Raw genomic sequence first — 16,193 nt, forward strand, 5'->3', positions numbered from 1 at the left:
TACAAATAATAATAATAATTTCATTTATATAGCTTCAACATATTCCACAAATCTTTACAGTTAATCTCTTAAGGACCAAGCCACTTTGTATGTTAATGATCGAGGCCTCATTGTTCAATTCTGACCAGTGTCACCTTAAGTGGTAATAACGCTGCTTCAACATATCCCAGTGATTTTGAGATTGTTTTATTCATGACACATTGGACTTCATATTAGTGATAAATTTTGCTTTAGCCTCAGATTTTTCTTTTCTCAAGGGTAACACGAGAGAATGAGATAATGGACCATACAGTTTGTTCTGCAATTTCTCGTGAGTATGCCGATACTCCATATGTGGAAGAAACCTAGTATTTACTGTAGGCTGGTTTCACACTAGTGTTTTTTAGCGCTGTGCTTCGTGCGCGTCCATGCGCATGCGTCCTGTGCCCCTATCTTTAACATGGGGGCGCATGGACTAGCGTATGCATGCGTTCGTATGGGTTTTCATGCGCATGCGTTTTTTTGTAGTGTGCGCCTAGCCTCGCTGGACACAACCTGTTGCATTTTTGGTCCGTCCGACCTGACTCAATAAAACGCTTGCGCACGGAATGCGCAAAGAAACACATTACAGTCTATGGGAAAGCAGGTATGCGCATGGATATGCGCAGGCCTGCGTTTAAAATCGCATGCGTTTTAAGAATTAACATGGCTAGAAACTGGTTAAAACGCATTCGCCTACAAAAAGCAAACGCATGCAAAACGCGTGATGCGTTTATTGCATGTGTGGCGCCCCTGAGGGTTCAGTCGCCACAGAGGTACTGTACCTCCTCCTGAGGTGTGGTACCCCACCATTCAGGTAAGGTGGAGACACCTGACCACGCTCCAACACCTGCATCCCACACAACATAGTACTGTAGCAAAGCACCCTTTGGTGGCTCCCTACTTGGAACACGAAGCGTGCTGGGAGTTGGGTGGAGTTTAGTCTGCACTAAAAGAGCGGGAAGAGTTTAGGATTTAGTCAGTCTGTGAGAGAAGATCCCCTGAGTGGGATGGATGAAGAAGCGCTGCAGCCGACCTCAGTGACCTGGGTCTGCTGGCACAGGAAAGGAACTTTGATAGAAAGCCTGACTCTCCATAAGAAGGAAAGGATTAGTACGGAACGTGAGGAGAAGAAGAGAACTAAGGATTAGGGTTAGAGGAGAACCCTTCCCAAGCTCTAAGCGCAAGGCCGGGGTCCAGTCCCCGAGGTTGTATGGATACTAATGGTCCTGCATCAGACACTGGAGGAATAGAAGTTGTCACCACTTTATTCCCACACCAGACTTGGGGCACAACAGCAACGATAGTGAGCCGGGACTAGGTAGTAAGGAGTCCCCGAAGCAGGCTACAGCTGTCTGCCGTACAAGTAGAGTTCATAGCAACATCTGACAGGAGGAACTCCAGTGTAACTCAGTACTGTGAGTACTTCACTAAAGGCACTAAGATGGAGACGTTCAGAAAAGGAACATAAGTTGGCGGAGTGTTGGAAAGGAGTACTTCATCTTGCCTGGAAGTTGGCTGAGCTCCTGACCCGGAGGACACGACACGGATGCGGGCTCTTGTGCCACAACAGACTGAGTAAAGCTTTGCAACTACATGCCCTGGTGTCCTCCACTTATTCCTGTGTCAACCTGCCCGGCACTGCTACATCCCCTGCGCTCGACACTACACCACACCATCTAAGTGTCACTTCCCCTACTCTGCCCTGGGACTAAAGCCCTGCCTGTGGAGGGCTATAACATCATTGCTGCACCACACCATCTGTCCCAGAGGATCTGTCTGCAGCGTCGGCTTAGCACCTTCATTGCCGAACACCTCAGGTGGCGTCATGACTCATTCATTCTAAACATCATAAGCACACTGAACATTTCCCCACTGTTTTACAATGGGTGCCCAGCTGCCGTGACATCTCCCATTGAAGCTCATCGGGCCCAGTACCGAGTACCCCACAGCCCTGGGAGGGCGACCCACATGCGATTCTATTGCGCATGATGCGCAGTGCTAAAAAACCCTAGTGTGAAACTAGCCTTAGGCACACTGCAGGACTCGGAAAGGAAGGAGCACCATTTGACTTTAAAAAAAGTGAAAAATTGTCTGGAACAGATAGTGGACGCCATGTCGCGCTTACAGAGTCCCGGATGTGCCTAAACTCTTGAAATCCCCCGCAAGTGACCCCAAATTGGAAACTATACCCCTCAAGAAATTTATCTAGAGGTGTGGTGAGCATCTTAAACCCACAGATACTTCACGGAAATATAAAACATTGGACCGTAATAAATTAAAAATCATGTTTTCTTCCCCAAAAATGTGGTTTTAGCTCCAAATTTTTCATTTTCACAAGGGTAACATAACTTTTGGATATAGGACGGACCCCACTCCATCTTAAAACAACCATAACAGTAAACCTAGGCACTAGAATAAATACACAAAGCACATTATTTTGGTTCTCAAAACGACCACAGCTTTATTTTAAATCACAGGATTAAAACAATCTCAGTAGGAGTCAGGTGAAGTGCTAGTACATTGAGATTCATAAGTACTGTGATATCCCCAGCTGTCTGACATACAGCCCCAGGACAGACAGCCATAAAGGGGCAGCACGCCCTGCCTTGCCATTCAAGCAGAGCCAGTAAAACTTTCAGGGCACCAATGACCCTATTATTCTCACTCCTGTGCTTTACCGCTGTGCCCGCCCCTGACTGATGTTACTATTACAACGTCCTTGAGGCTGGCCACCAAAGCCGAGCCTGTTCACCACCATGAGGTGATGAACATCCTCTATTAGTTAAAATAAGTCCCCCTTAACTTGTCTGCAACTCCTAAACCGCAGAGCTGTGAAGGGCTATAAATCCCAAGTTGCATTTGACACCTTTCTTTTTTTTTTTCCAATCATTTTTTTTGGAAACTTATAAACTCGAAGTCCCTGCAAAAGCATTCAGGGGACTAAACTTGGCAAAACCTCCGACTCACAAAGAGTCACCCTACTGCACCCAAGAGAGGAAAAAACCCCTTTGGAGGAAACAAATACTATCCCCTGACTACTCCTCTCTTACCAGTGTCTAGTACATGTGACTGCCCAGCTTCAGCCTAGTGATGGCAGACACTGTATGTGCCCATGCTCTGTCCTATCCTACATATACCATTCCCCGACTGCTCTCCTCTCACCAGTCTCTAGAAACATGTGACTGTGGCATGGCCAATATCTGCACACAGCTCTTGCTTCCCATATTATACAGTCAGTAGCACCCAAAGCTCATGAAGACTGTATAATACAGCAGTAATGCGATATATCAGCCATGTCTGCAGGGAGGTCACATAGGAGCTGTCTCTGCAGTGTGTGAGGTTACTTGTAGTAGCCGCATGAGGGAAACCAGGTGGCTACATGAACTTCTGAGGTAATATTAATTCCATCTATGATGTAGGAGCTGATACTACACTAGTACACGATGTCTGAGGTGTATGTGCTCCTATCAGCTGTAATGTGAAGTGATAACCCCAGTATTATACTTTTCTGCTTCTGCCGTGATGTTTGCTCGAGTTTGTCTGGTGAGAGAAAGAAGGATAGAGCTAGAGTCCTCCTTTATATAAGCCCCCACCCTCCTCACAGAGAGAGACTAGCCCCCACCATCCTCACAGAGAGAGACCAGCCCCCATTCTCCTCACAGAGATAGACCACCTCATAGTAACACACCAGGCACCGGCATTCTATACTATGCTCCATCGTCTTAAAGCAACATCACTCTTGCTTAGAATCTACACTGCTATACAAACAAAACTGCAGGAATTCAAGGTCCACCCCTCCCAAAGTCATGCCCTCCTCTGTTTAGTGCTCCGGTGGATTCTGGAGAAAATGGATCATAAAATTTGTTGTGCAATTTCTCTTGAGTGCAGGAATATCCTAAATGTGGCTAGAAACTCTTGTTTGGTCATATAGCAGAGCTCAAGGGGGAAGGAGCACCATTTGACTTTAGGTTGGCTCAAAAGGGAAGGAGCGCTATTTGATTTTTGAAGTGCAATATTGTCTGCAATAGATTGCAGATGCTATGTCGCATTTAGAGCGTTATCGAGGTTCAAACACTGCAAAAGCTCCCAAAAAGAGAACCCATTTTTTGGAAACTACACCAAAAATAATTGAGCATCTTGAACCCATTCGTGTTTCACAGAATGTTACAGTTAAGTTCATATATATTTGTACAGAGACAACATTTTTCTAATTTTGGTTCTAGACATTACCACAATGAATTTTATACAAAACAATTCAGATGCAGTTGAAGTTCAGACTTTCAGCTTTCATTTGAGAGTATCCACATTAAAAATGGATGAAGGGTTTAGGAGTTTCAGCTCCTTAACATGTGCCACCCTATTTTTAAAGGGACCAAAAGTAATTGGACAATTGACTCCAAGGCTATTTTATAGACAGGTGTGGGCAATCCCTTCGTTATGTCATTCTCAATTAAGCAGATAAAAGGCCTGGTGTTGATTTGAGGTGTGGTGCTTGCATTTGGAAGGTTTTGCTGTGAAGGAAACATGCGGTCAAAGGAGCTCTCCATGCAGGTGAAACAAGCCATCCTTAAGCTGCATAAACAGAAAAAACCCATCCGAGAAATTGCTACAACATTAGGAGTGGCAAAATCTACAGTTTGGTACATCCTGAGAAAGAAAGAAAGCACTGGTGAACTCATCAATGCAAAAAGACCTGGGCGCCCACGGAAGACAACAGTGGTGGATGATCGCAGAATAATCTCCATGGTGAAGAGAAACCCCTTCACAACAGCCAACCAAGTGAACAACACTCTAGTAAGTAAATACAGAGGGTTAACTGCAAGGTGCAAGCCATTCATAAGCATAAAGAATAAAAAGGCTAGACTGGACTTTGCTAAAAAAACATCTAAAAAAGCCAGCACAGTTCTGGAAGAACATTCTTTGGACAGATGAAACCAAGATCAACCTCTACCAGAATGATGGAAAGAGAAAAGTATGGCGAAGGTGTGGTACAGCTCATGATCCAAAGCATACCACATCATCTGTAAAACATGGCGGAGGCAGTGTGATGGCTTGGGCATGCATGGCTGCCAGTGGCACTGGGTCACTAGTGTTTATTGATGATGTGACACAGGACAGAAGCAACCGAATGAATTCTGAGGTATTCAGAGCCATACTGTGTGCTCAGATCCAGCCAAATGCAGCCAAACCGATTGGTCGTCGTTTCATACTACAGATGGACAATGACCCAAAACATAAAGCCAAAGCAACCCAGGAGTTCATTAAAGCAAAGAATTGGAATATTCTTGAATGGCCAAGTCAGTCACCTGATCTCAACCCAATTGAGCATGCATTTCACGTGTTAAAGACTAAACTTCAGACAAAGACCCACAAACAAACAGCAACTGAAAACCACCGCAGTGAAGGCCTGGCAGAGCATCAAAAAGGAGGAAACACGGCGTCCGGTGATGTCCATGAGTTCAAGACTTCAGGCAGTCATTGCCAACAAAGGGTTTTCAACCAAGTACTAGAAATTGTTATGATTGAGTCACCGTAGGAGGCAAAAAACAGAAATGCTAGCTAAGTCCAGAAAACCAGAGAAGTTGGCAGCTATCGGATTGCAGACCCCTGAACCTATCAACACAACTAGCAGTAGCCGTGGGGGGTTCCTACGATGCCCTAGACCCCTCGATCACAGCCGGAGAATTAAATAGGCCTAAAGAAAGAAAGGGGAAATCTAAACTGCCCCAGAGCAGACCCCAAAGCAATAGGCAGCCCCCAACATATATTGACGGTGAAGCAAGATGAAAATACTAACACAGACAGAAAGAGACTGAGCAAAGAGGGGCCCAAACTAACTAGATAGAAAAGGACAGGAAGGCTGCTGTCTGCAATCTGTGAAAAACCCTATGAAAATAAGAGCCAACAGACTGACAGTGAAAATGGCCCTGAAGACGCTAGGCTTCAAAAAAAGCTATGTCAGTACTCAGGAATATACTGAAGACAGAGCTACAGGCAAAAGGAGATTCAGCTCACCCCAGCAGGGAATAGCAGAATACTGAAAAGCAAGGAAAACAAAAGACAAAACAAAAAAGCTAACAGGCAAAACAGAAAACTTAGCTTTAGGGAGCAGGAATCAGACTGGTGTCCTAGAAGTCCACAGAGAAATCACCCGCAGGGCAGAAGGGCGTCGGCAGCCTTATATCCAGTCCGTGACTCCACTCAGCCAGTCATCCTCATTAGACTCAGGTGCCTGATAATCAGGCTCATTACATTCCTTTACCAGAATAGGGAGTTCACCAGACCCCAGTGACGAAGGGGAAAATGAACTCACAACAGTACCTCCCCCTTGAGGAGGGGTCACCGAACCCTCAACCACGCCACCAGGGTGATCAGGGTGAGCCCGATGAAGTGCACGCACCAATCTTTTGGCATGAATATTAGAGGCAGAGACCCAGGAATTATCCTCCTGACCATAACCCTTCCATTTAACTAATTACTGGAGTCTCCGTCTAGCCAGACGGCAATCCAGTATTTTCTCTACCTCATATTCCATGTTACCTTCAACCAATACAGGGTCTGGAGGTGCCACCCCAGGAACAACTGGTTCAACAAACCTCTTCAACAAGGACTTATGGAACACATTATGGATTTTAAATGTGACAGGAAGAGCCAAACGAAAAGAGACCGGATTAATTATCTCCAAAATCTTGTAAGGTCCAATAAATCTAGGCTTAAACTTAGGAGAAGCCACCTTCAATATTTTTTGATGATAACCACACCATATCACCAATCTTAAACTGGGGACCAATGGTCCTATGTCGATTGGAAAACCACTGGGCCTTTTCCTGGGAGAGAGATAACTTATCCACCACTTGGTCCCAGATCTGGTGCATTCTCTCCACCACAGTGTCAACACCTGGGCAGGCAGAAGGCTCCACCTGCCCTGAAGAAAATCGAGGATGAAACCCAAAGTTACAAAAAAAAGGTGACATCAAAGTGGCAGAACTAGCTCTATTTAAAGCAAATTCGGCCAAGGGCAAAAATGAAACCCAATCATCCTGATCAGCGGAAATAAAACATCTCAAATACGACTCCAAGGTCTGGTTTGTTCTCTCTGTCTGCCCATTGGTCTGAGGGTGAAAAGCAGAGGAGAAGGACAACTGAATTCCCAGCTTGGAACAAAAAGTCCTCCAAAATCTAGACACAAACTGAACTCCTCTGTCAGATACAATGTTCTCAGGAATCCCGTGTAAGCGAACCACCTGTTGCAAAAACAGGGGCACCAACTCAGAGGAAGATGGCAACTTAGGGAGTGGTACAAGATGAACCATCTTAGAGAACCTATCACAAATCACCCAAATAACAGTCATTCTTTGAGAGACGGGCATATCAGAGATGAAATCCATTGAAATATGGGTCCATGGCCTCCTGGGGACCGGCAAAGGCATCAACAACCCACTAGAGCGAGAACAAGATTTAGACCGGGAGCAAGTCCCACAGGACTGCACAAAATTCCTGACATCATGAGACAAGGTGGGCCACCAAAAAGAGCGACTCACCAGATCTCTAGCACCAAAAATACCTGGATGACCAGCCAATGCAGAGCAATGAACTTCAGACATCACTCTCTTCTTCCACTGGTCAGGAACATACAACTTTCCACTGGGACAATGCTCAGGTTTGTCCTCCTGGAACTCTTGCAGAGCAAGTCTCAAATCGGGCGAGATGGCAGAAAGAACTACCCCTTCGCCTAAGAGGGTAGCAGGCTTGGTCACCACAGGAGAATCAGCAAAGAAACTCCTAGAGAGGGCGTCTGCCTTGACATTCTTAGTTCCAGGAAGAAAAGAGACCACAAAATCAAAACGTGTAAAAAACAAGGCCCACCTAGCCTGTCTAGGGTTCAAGCGTTTAGCCGACTCTAGGTAAATCAAATTCTTGTGGTCAGTGAGGACCACAACTTGATGTTTAGCTCCCTCCAACCAATGTCTCCACTCCTCAAATGCCCATTTCATGTCCAACAGTTCCCGATTCCCCACATCATAGTTACGTTCAGATGGAGAGAACTTTCGGGAAAAGAAAGCACAGGGATTCATTTTAGATGTTACAGGATCCTTTTGGGACAAAACAGCTCCTGCATCAATCTCAGAAGCATCCACCTCTACCTGGAACGGGAGTGAGACATCAGGTTGCCGCAAAACCGGGGCGGAGATAAATCTTCGCTTCAGCTCCTGAAAGGAAGCAACAGCCTCAGGAGACCAATTCAACACATCAGCACCCTTCTTAGTCAGATCAGTCAATGGCTTGGCAATACTAGAAAATTTTGCTATAAATTTCCGATAAAAATTAGCAAAACCCAAAAACTTCTGGAGGGCCTTCAAAGAAGTGGGCTGAACCCAATCATAAATGGCCTGTACCTTGGCCGGGTCCATTTCAATAGTTGACGGAGACAAAATAAATCCCAAAAATGAAATCCTCTGTACTCCAAAAAGGCATTTCGATCCTTTGAAATACAGGGAATTCTTCCTCAAGATCCGGAACACAGTCCGAATATGTTCCACATGAGAATCCCAATCCTTGGAGAAGATCAAAATATCATCCAGATAGATAATCAAAAATTTATCGACAAAGTCTCGGAAAATATCGTTCATGAAGCACTGGAAGACAGAAGGGGCATTAGTGAGCCCAAAAGGCATCACCAGGTACTCAAAATGTCCCTCCGTAGTATTAAACGCCGTCTTCCATTCATCCCCCTGCTTAATGCGGATAAGATTATACGCCCCCCTGAGGTCAAGCTTGGTAAACCAGCAAGCACCTCTAACTCTAGAGAATAGATCCGAAATCAGGGGTAACGGATACTGATATTTAATAGTAATTTTATTGAGGGCACGATAATCAATACAAGGCCTTAAAGAACCATCCTTTTTGGCCACAAAAAAAAAACCGGCACCTAAGGGTGAAGAGGATGGTCTAATATGACCCTTCTCCAATGCCTCCTTAATATAGGACCGCATAGCCTCGTGCTCGGGTACAGATAAATTGAAGAGTCGACCCTTGGGAAATTTACACCCCGGGCTTAGTTCAATTGCACAGTCATAACTCCTATGAGGAGGCAAGGACGCAGACTCATTCTCACTAAATACATCATAAAAGTCCGCCAAATAGTCAGGAACATCATGCGACTGAGGAGAGGTGGAAAAAAACGGAGCCTCACTAAAGGCACACCGACAACACCAACTCACCACAGACACAGATTTCCAATCCAAAACTGGATTATGAATTTGCAACCAGGGAAACCCCAGAACAACGGCATCATGCAGACCATGCAATACTAAAAATCTGCAATTTTCTTGATGGTCTGGGGCGACCCGCATGACCACCTGAGTCCAAAACTGAGGTTTATTTTTAGCCAAAGGAGTAGCATCAATCCCCCTCAAAGGGATAGGCGTCTGCAGAGGTGTCATTGGAAATCCACAACGTTTAGCAAAATCCAAGTCCATTAGGTTTAGCGCTGCTCCCGAATCCACAAAAGCTTTGGCGGAAAATGTGGACAGGGAGCAGATCAGAGTAATTGCCAGAAGAAACTTAGGTTGAACACCACCAACAGAAAACGTGTGTGCAAAGCGTTTCTCTCGTTTAGGACAAACAGAAATAATATGCGAGGCATCTCCACAGAAAAAACACAGCTTATTACGCCTTCTGAACTCCTGACGTTGCGCCTTAGACAAAACTCTATCACATTGCATAGGTTCGGACGTCTGTTCAACCGGTGGCAACACCTCTCGTGCAATCCTGCGTTCACGTAAACGCAGATCAACCTGAATGGCTAATGACATAGAATCGTCCAGACCAGAGGGAACAGGAAATCCCACCATAGTATCTTTTACGGCTTCTGACAAACCCTTCCGAAAGAGAGCAGCCAAGGCATTATCATTCCAGGTAGTAAGGACCGCTCACTTTCGGAACTTTTGACAGTACAACTCTGCAGAATCTCGACCCTGGTTCAATGCCAACAGGGTCTTTTCAGCCTGATCAATAGCATTAGGTTCGTCATACAACAACCCCAAAGCGTGAAAGAATGCGTTCACATTAGTCAGAATAGGATCATCTGGTTTCAAAGAAAACGCCCAATCCTGGGGATCGCCACGCAGCAAAGAGATGACAATTTTAACCTGCTGCGTGGAGCTCCCTGACGAGTTAGGCTTCAAGGCAAAAAATAATTTACAATTATTTTTGAAACTCAAAAATTTAGATCGATCCCCAAAAAATACATCAGGTGTAGGGATCTTTGGTTCAACAGCATGCGAACGAGCAAGGTAGGCGGAAATTCCCCGCACTTCCGCAGCGAGCTGCTCCACATGATCAGACAATTGCTTTATCTCCATTGAGAGAAAAAAAAAATTCCCCCTACGGTCTCAGAGATATAGAGGAAAGAATATACACACACCCTTTTTTTTTTTTTTTTTTAGCCTAGGATACCCTAGGATCTGCGGTATGGCGGGTGATTCTGTTATGATTGAGTCACCGTAGGAGGCAAAAAACAGAAATGCTAGCTAAGTCCAGAAAACCAGAGAAGTTGGCAGCTATCGGATTGCAGACCCCTGAACCTATCAACACAACTAGCAGTAGCCGTGGGGAGTTCCTACGATGCCCTAGACCCCTCGATCACAGCCGGAGAATTAAATAGGCCTAAAGAAAAAAAGGGGAAATCTAAACTGCCCCAGAGCAGACCCCAAAGCAATAGGCAGCCCCCAACATATAATGACGGTGAAGCAAGATGAAAATACTAACACAGACAGAAAGATAGACTGAGCAAAGAGGGGCCCAAACTAACTAGATAGAAAAGGACAGGAAGGCTGCTGTCTGCAATCCGTGAAAAACCCTATGAAAATAAGAGCCAACAGACTGACAGTGAAAATGGCCCTGAAGACGCTAGGCTTCAAAAAAGCTATGTCAGTACTCAGGAATATACTGAAGACAGAGCTACAGGCAAAAGGAGATTCAGCTCACCCCAGCAGGGAATAGCAGAATACTGAAAAGCAAGGAAAACAAAAAACAAAACAAAAAAGCTAACAGGCAAAACAGAAAACTTAGCTTTAGGGAGCAGGAATCAGACTGGTGTCCTAGAAGTCCACAGAGAAATCACCCGCAGGGCAGAAGGGCGTCGGCAGCCTTATATCCAGTCCGTCACTCCACTCAGCCAGTCATCCTCATTAGACTCAGGTGCCTAATAATCAGGCTCATTACCTTCCTTTACCAGAATAGGGAGTTCACCAGACCCCAGTGACGAAGGGGAAAATGAACTCACAACAAGAAATGAATATTTTATTTACAATTATTTAGTCTGTCCAATTACTTTTGGTCCCTTTAAAAACAGGGTGGCACATGTTAAGGAGCTGAAACTCCTAAACCCTTCATCCAATTTTAATGTGGATACCCTCAAATGAAAGCTGAAAGTCTGAACTTCAACTGCATCTGAATTGTTTTGTTTAAAATTCATTGTGGTAATGTCTAGAACCAAAATAAGAAAATGTTGTCTCTGTCCAAATATAAATGGACCGAACTGTATAATATTGTTCCTTGAAACTGAAATATGTTTATTTCAACAAAAATGTTGCTGAAGTCCCAACTTTTTAATTTGTACAAGGGTAACTGGAGAAAATGGACCACATAATTTGTTATGCAATTTCTCTTGAGTAAAGGAATTTCCCATATGTGGTCAGCTGCCCTGTGCACACAGCAGAGCCCAAGGGCGAAGGAGCACCATTTGACTTTTGAAGCATAATTTTTGTTTGAATTCTTTGCAGGCTGCAATACACCTCTAACAGTGTAAAAAAAAGTATAGCTCTCGGAATACAGCAATGCCAAAACAATTATTTTTTATATAAAATAGTTTTTATTGTATAAAAGCGGTGAAACATTAAAAAAAACTTGTCAGATTTGCTTGAGTTGAAAAGACGTTGTGTACACAAAGCCTTACAGGAAAAAAGACGTTGACTTTTTTCCTGAAGCAACTTTCTGCAAAAAAAAAAAATTCTGGCGTTTTTTTTTTCCTGGTTTTTGAGGAAGTTTTTGAGCAGAAAGAGGCTACATGCACACAAAGTCTATTTGCTGAGTTTTTGTAATGGAAACTGAACAGAAATTCCCCCAAGGCTTTGTGACCACAACTTCTCTCTTGTTAAGAATAGAGAAATGAGCATTTCACTCCTTTTAACCGCTTGAGAGTTTCCACAAGAGGACTGAGGATGTGGACGTTCTTATGGTTCATTGAAAGAGATAGACTTTGTGTGTACACAGCCTTTTTGCAGAGTTTTCAAAGCAGAGACTCACTAAGCGACTTACCAGCGATCCCGACACCGATATCAAGGTGTCAGGATCGCTAGTAAGTCGCTATGTGATCGCTGGTGAGCTGTCACACAGACAGCTTCACCAGCGATCAGCACAGCGATGCCGAGCGCCCGGCATCGCTGGCCATCCTGTAAAAAATAGGATCAAAATAAAAAATATAGTTATTCTCACCATCCGATGTCCCGCGCAGTCTTCCGGCCTCTCTCCACGCTCCGGTCCCAGTGATCCTTTGCATGAATGACCGCGAGATGTCACGGTCTCGCGGGATAACAAAGTCTCGCGGTCATTCGTGCAAAGGATCACTGGGACCGGAGCGTGGAGAGAGGCAGGATGGCTGAACGGGACATCGGAAGGTGAGAATAACTGTATTTTTTATTTTTTTTATTATTTTTTACACCTGATCGCTGTGTGTGACAGCGGGAGACCAGCGACCAAAGAAATGTCCAGAGATTTCTTGCAGCGATCAGCGATACCGGCAGGGGGGCCGCTCGCTGATCGCTGTCACACACAGCAATCTCGCTGGTGAGATCGCTGTTACGTCACAAAAGTTGTGACTCAGCAGCGATCTCGCTACCGAGATTGCTTAGTGAGACGGGGCCTTTACTGAACGAAAACAGAACGTTTTTGAGAAGCTTTGAGATTAAAGCCATGCGCACGCGAAGACTTTTCCAGGCAGATTCCATCTTATGTCACATGTTAGTGACATGCTCATTCTTCACAGTACAGAATAAAAGACAACGGCAACACTAGAACAACGGCAAGACCGCTGGCAATGCTATTCCAGGAAACAGTCTGTCGACATCTTCCTGAAGTGGCTTTGCCTTGGAAACACCATGTGCACATAGCCTAAGGGGAAAAAGTTTCTGCTTAGTGGCTATGTGCACACAGAGTTTTTCATTGTCTCTTTGAAGCAGAAACTAAGAATTTCAGCTCAGTTTCCAATAAAAAACGACTGTGCACATTTCTGCTCCAAAAACACCTAGAAAAACTACACATGCACATAGCCTTAAGTGCACATGTCAGCTGATGAAATTAACAGCCACGGGTGGAATCGCGATCCACCAGCGGCTGTTAACATGTTAAATGGTGCTGTCAATTCCTGACAGCAGCATTTAAAATGTTTGCACAGGAATCGCGAAAATTGGTGCCCGTGTCACATTACCGCGGGTCGCTGATGGGTTGGCATGACAACCTTGGGTCGGCAAGAGACCCCTGTGGTTGCATTGCTAGATTACTATGAGTGCCGCTCTGTGGCCAGCGCTTACAGCAAATGAGCATTTTAGCTACAAATTGCAGGGCAGAAGCTATTGAAACCAGTAAAAAAAAAGTTTTAAAAAATATTTTTAAAAATTTTAAAAATATAAAAGTTCAAAATAAAACAATTTAAAACCCCCCACATATTTGGTATCACCACGTTCAGAATCGCCCAATATATCAACACCTAAAAATAATTAATCCGATCGATAAACAGTGTAACGAGAAATGTAAAAATGAATTACCGTATTTTTAGGACCATAAGACGCACATTTTTGGGGAAAATGGGGGTGCGTCTTATGGTCACAATATACTTACAAATCCTTGTGCGGTGGTCCCGTAGCGGCGGTCCCAATGCAGCCTCCCTGTGCTCTGTGGTGCGGTGGGGTCGGGGCTCTGTAGTGTGGCTGCAGCGGAGCTCTGTGCTGCGTGAGGGGCTCCGCCGGCATTTAGTTAAAGCCCGAAAGCCCCCCGCAGCTCCGTTGCTGCAGCGCGGTGGCCTCCAGAAAGATGGCCGCCGGGAGCGGCGCATACTCAAATTCAAATCACGGCAACTAGATCTCGTCACCCCACAGAGCACAGCCACCCCACGGACACAGCCACCCCACAGAACACAGCCACCCCACAGAACACAGCCACCCCACAGAACACAGCCACCCCACAGAACACAGCCACCCCACAGAACACAGCCACCCCACAGAACACAGCCACCCCACGGAATTCGGACTGTAAGATGGACCCCCATTTGACACATTATTTTTTTCCCCCTATTTTCCACCCAAAAATTTGGGGTGTGTCTTATGGTCTGGTGCGCCTTATAGTCCGAAAAATACGGTATGTTTTTTTGGTCGACGCATTAAAATGCATTAACTGGCGATGAAAACATCATATCTACGTCAAAATGGTATCAATAAAAACATCAGCTCAGCATCCAAAAAAATAAGTCTTTTAAAACTTTTTTTTTATTTTTGCATGCTTCAATAGTCTCCATGGGAGACTAGAAGCTGCACTTGTCCAATCGCCTCTGATACACAGAGCAAGGCTGCTGTCCTGCTCTACAGTCATGGCCAAAAGTATTGACACCCCTGCAATTCTGTCAGATAATACTCAGTTTCTTCCTGAAAATGATTGCAAACAAATTCTTTGGTATTATTATCTTCATTTAATTTGTCTTAAATGAAAAAACACAAAAGAGAATGAAGCAAAAAGCAAAACATTGATCATTTGACACAAAACTCCAAAAATAGGCCGGACAAAAGTATTGGCACCCTCAGCCTAATACTTGGTTGCACAACCTTTAGCCAAAATAACTGCGACCAACCGCTTCCGGTAACCATCAATAAGTTTCTTACAATGCTCTGCTGGAATTTTAGACCATTCTTCTTTGGCAAACTACTCCAGGTCCCTGATATTTGAAGGGTGCCTTCTTCAAACTGCCATTTTTAGATCTCTCCACAGGTGTTCTATGGGATTCAGGTCTGAACTCATTGCTGGCCACCTTAGACGTCTCCAGTGCTTTCTCTCAAACCATTTTCTAGTGCTTTTTGAAGTGTGTTTTGGGTCATTGTCCTGCTGGAAGACCCATGACCTCCGAGGTAGACCCAGCTTTCTCACACTGAGCCCTAAATTATGCTGCAAAATTTGTTGGTAGTCTTCTGACTTCATAATGCCATGCACACGGTCAAGCAGTCCACTGCCAAAGGCAGCAAAGCAACCCCAAAACATCAGGGAACCTCCGCCATGTTTGACTGTAGGGACCGTGTACTTTTCTTTGAATGCCTCTTTTTTTCTCCTGTAAACTCTATGTTGATGCTTTTGCCCTAAAAGCTCTACTTTTGTCTCATCTGACCAGAGAACATTCTTCTAAAATGTTTTAGGCTTTTTCAGGTAAGTTTTGGCAAACTCCAGCCTGGCTTTTTTATGTCTCGGGGTAAGAAGTGGGGTCTTCCTGGGTCTCTTACCATACAGTCCCTTTTCATTCAGATGCCGACGGATAGTACGGATTGACCACGTTGTACCCTCGGGCTGCAGGGCAGCTTGAACTTGTTTGGATGTTAGTGGAGGTTCTTTATCCAACATCCACACAATCTTGTGTTGAAATCTCTTGTCAATTTTTCTTTTCCAGCCACATCTAGGGAGGTTAGCCACAGTGCCATGGGCTTTAAACTTCTTGATGACACTGCGCACGGTAGACACAGGAACATTCAGATCTTTGGAGATGGACTTGTAGCCTTGAGATTGCTCATGCTTCCTCACAATTTGGTTTCTCAAGTCCTCAGACAGTTCTTTGGTCTTCTTTCTTTTCTCCGTGCTCAATGTGGTACACACAAGGACACAGGACAGAGGTTGAGTCAACTTTAATCCATGTCAACTGGCTGCAAGTGTGATTTAGTTATTGCCAACACCTGTTAGGTGCCACAGGTAAGTTATAGGTGCTGTTAATTACACGAATTAGAGAAGCATCACATGATTTTTCGAACAGTGCCAATACTTTTGTCCACCCTCTTTGTTATGTATGGTGTGGAATTATATCCAATTTGGCTTTAGGGCAATTCTTTTTGTGTTTTTTCATTTAAGACAAATTAAATGAA

The 16,193-nt window shown here is 44.6% G+C and overlaps 1 protein-coding gene across 1 annotated transcript in view; it reads right to left on the reverse strand.

The window, feature by feature from the left end:
• LOC141101039 (uncharacterized) overlaps positions 1 to 16,193 on the reverse strand; it is a 51,705-nt gene that overhangs the window by 6,966 nt on the left and 28,546 nt on the right. The window lies entirely within an intron of this gene.

Source organism: Dendrobates tinctorius, unplaced genomic scaffold, assembly GCF_039654945.1.
Source record: "Dendrobates tinctorius isolate UK_male_01 unplaced genomic scaffold, ASM3965494v1 ptg000114l, whole genome shotgun sequence".
NCBI classification, from domain to species: domain Eukaryota; kingdom Metazoa; phylum Chordata; class Amphibia; order Anura; family Dendrobatidae; genus Dendrobates; species Dendrobates tinctorius.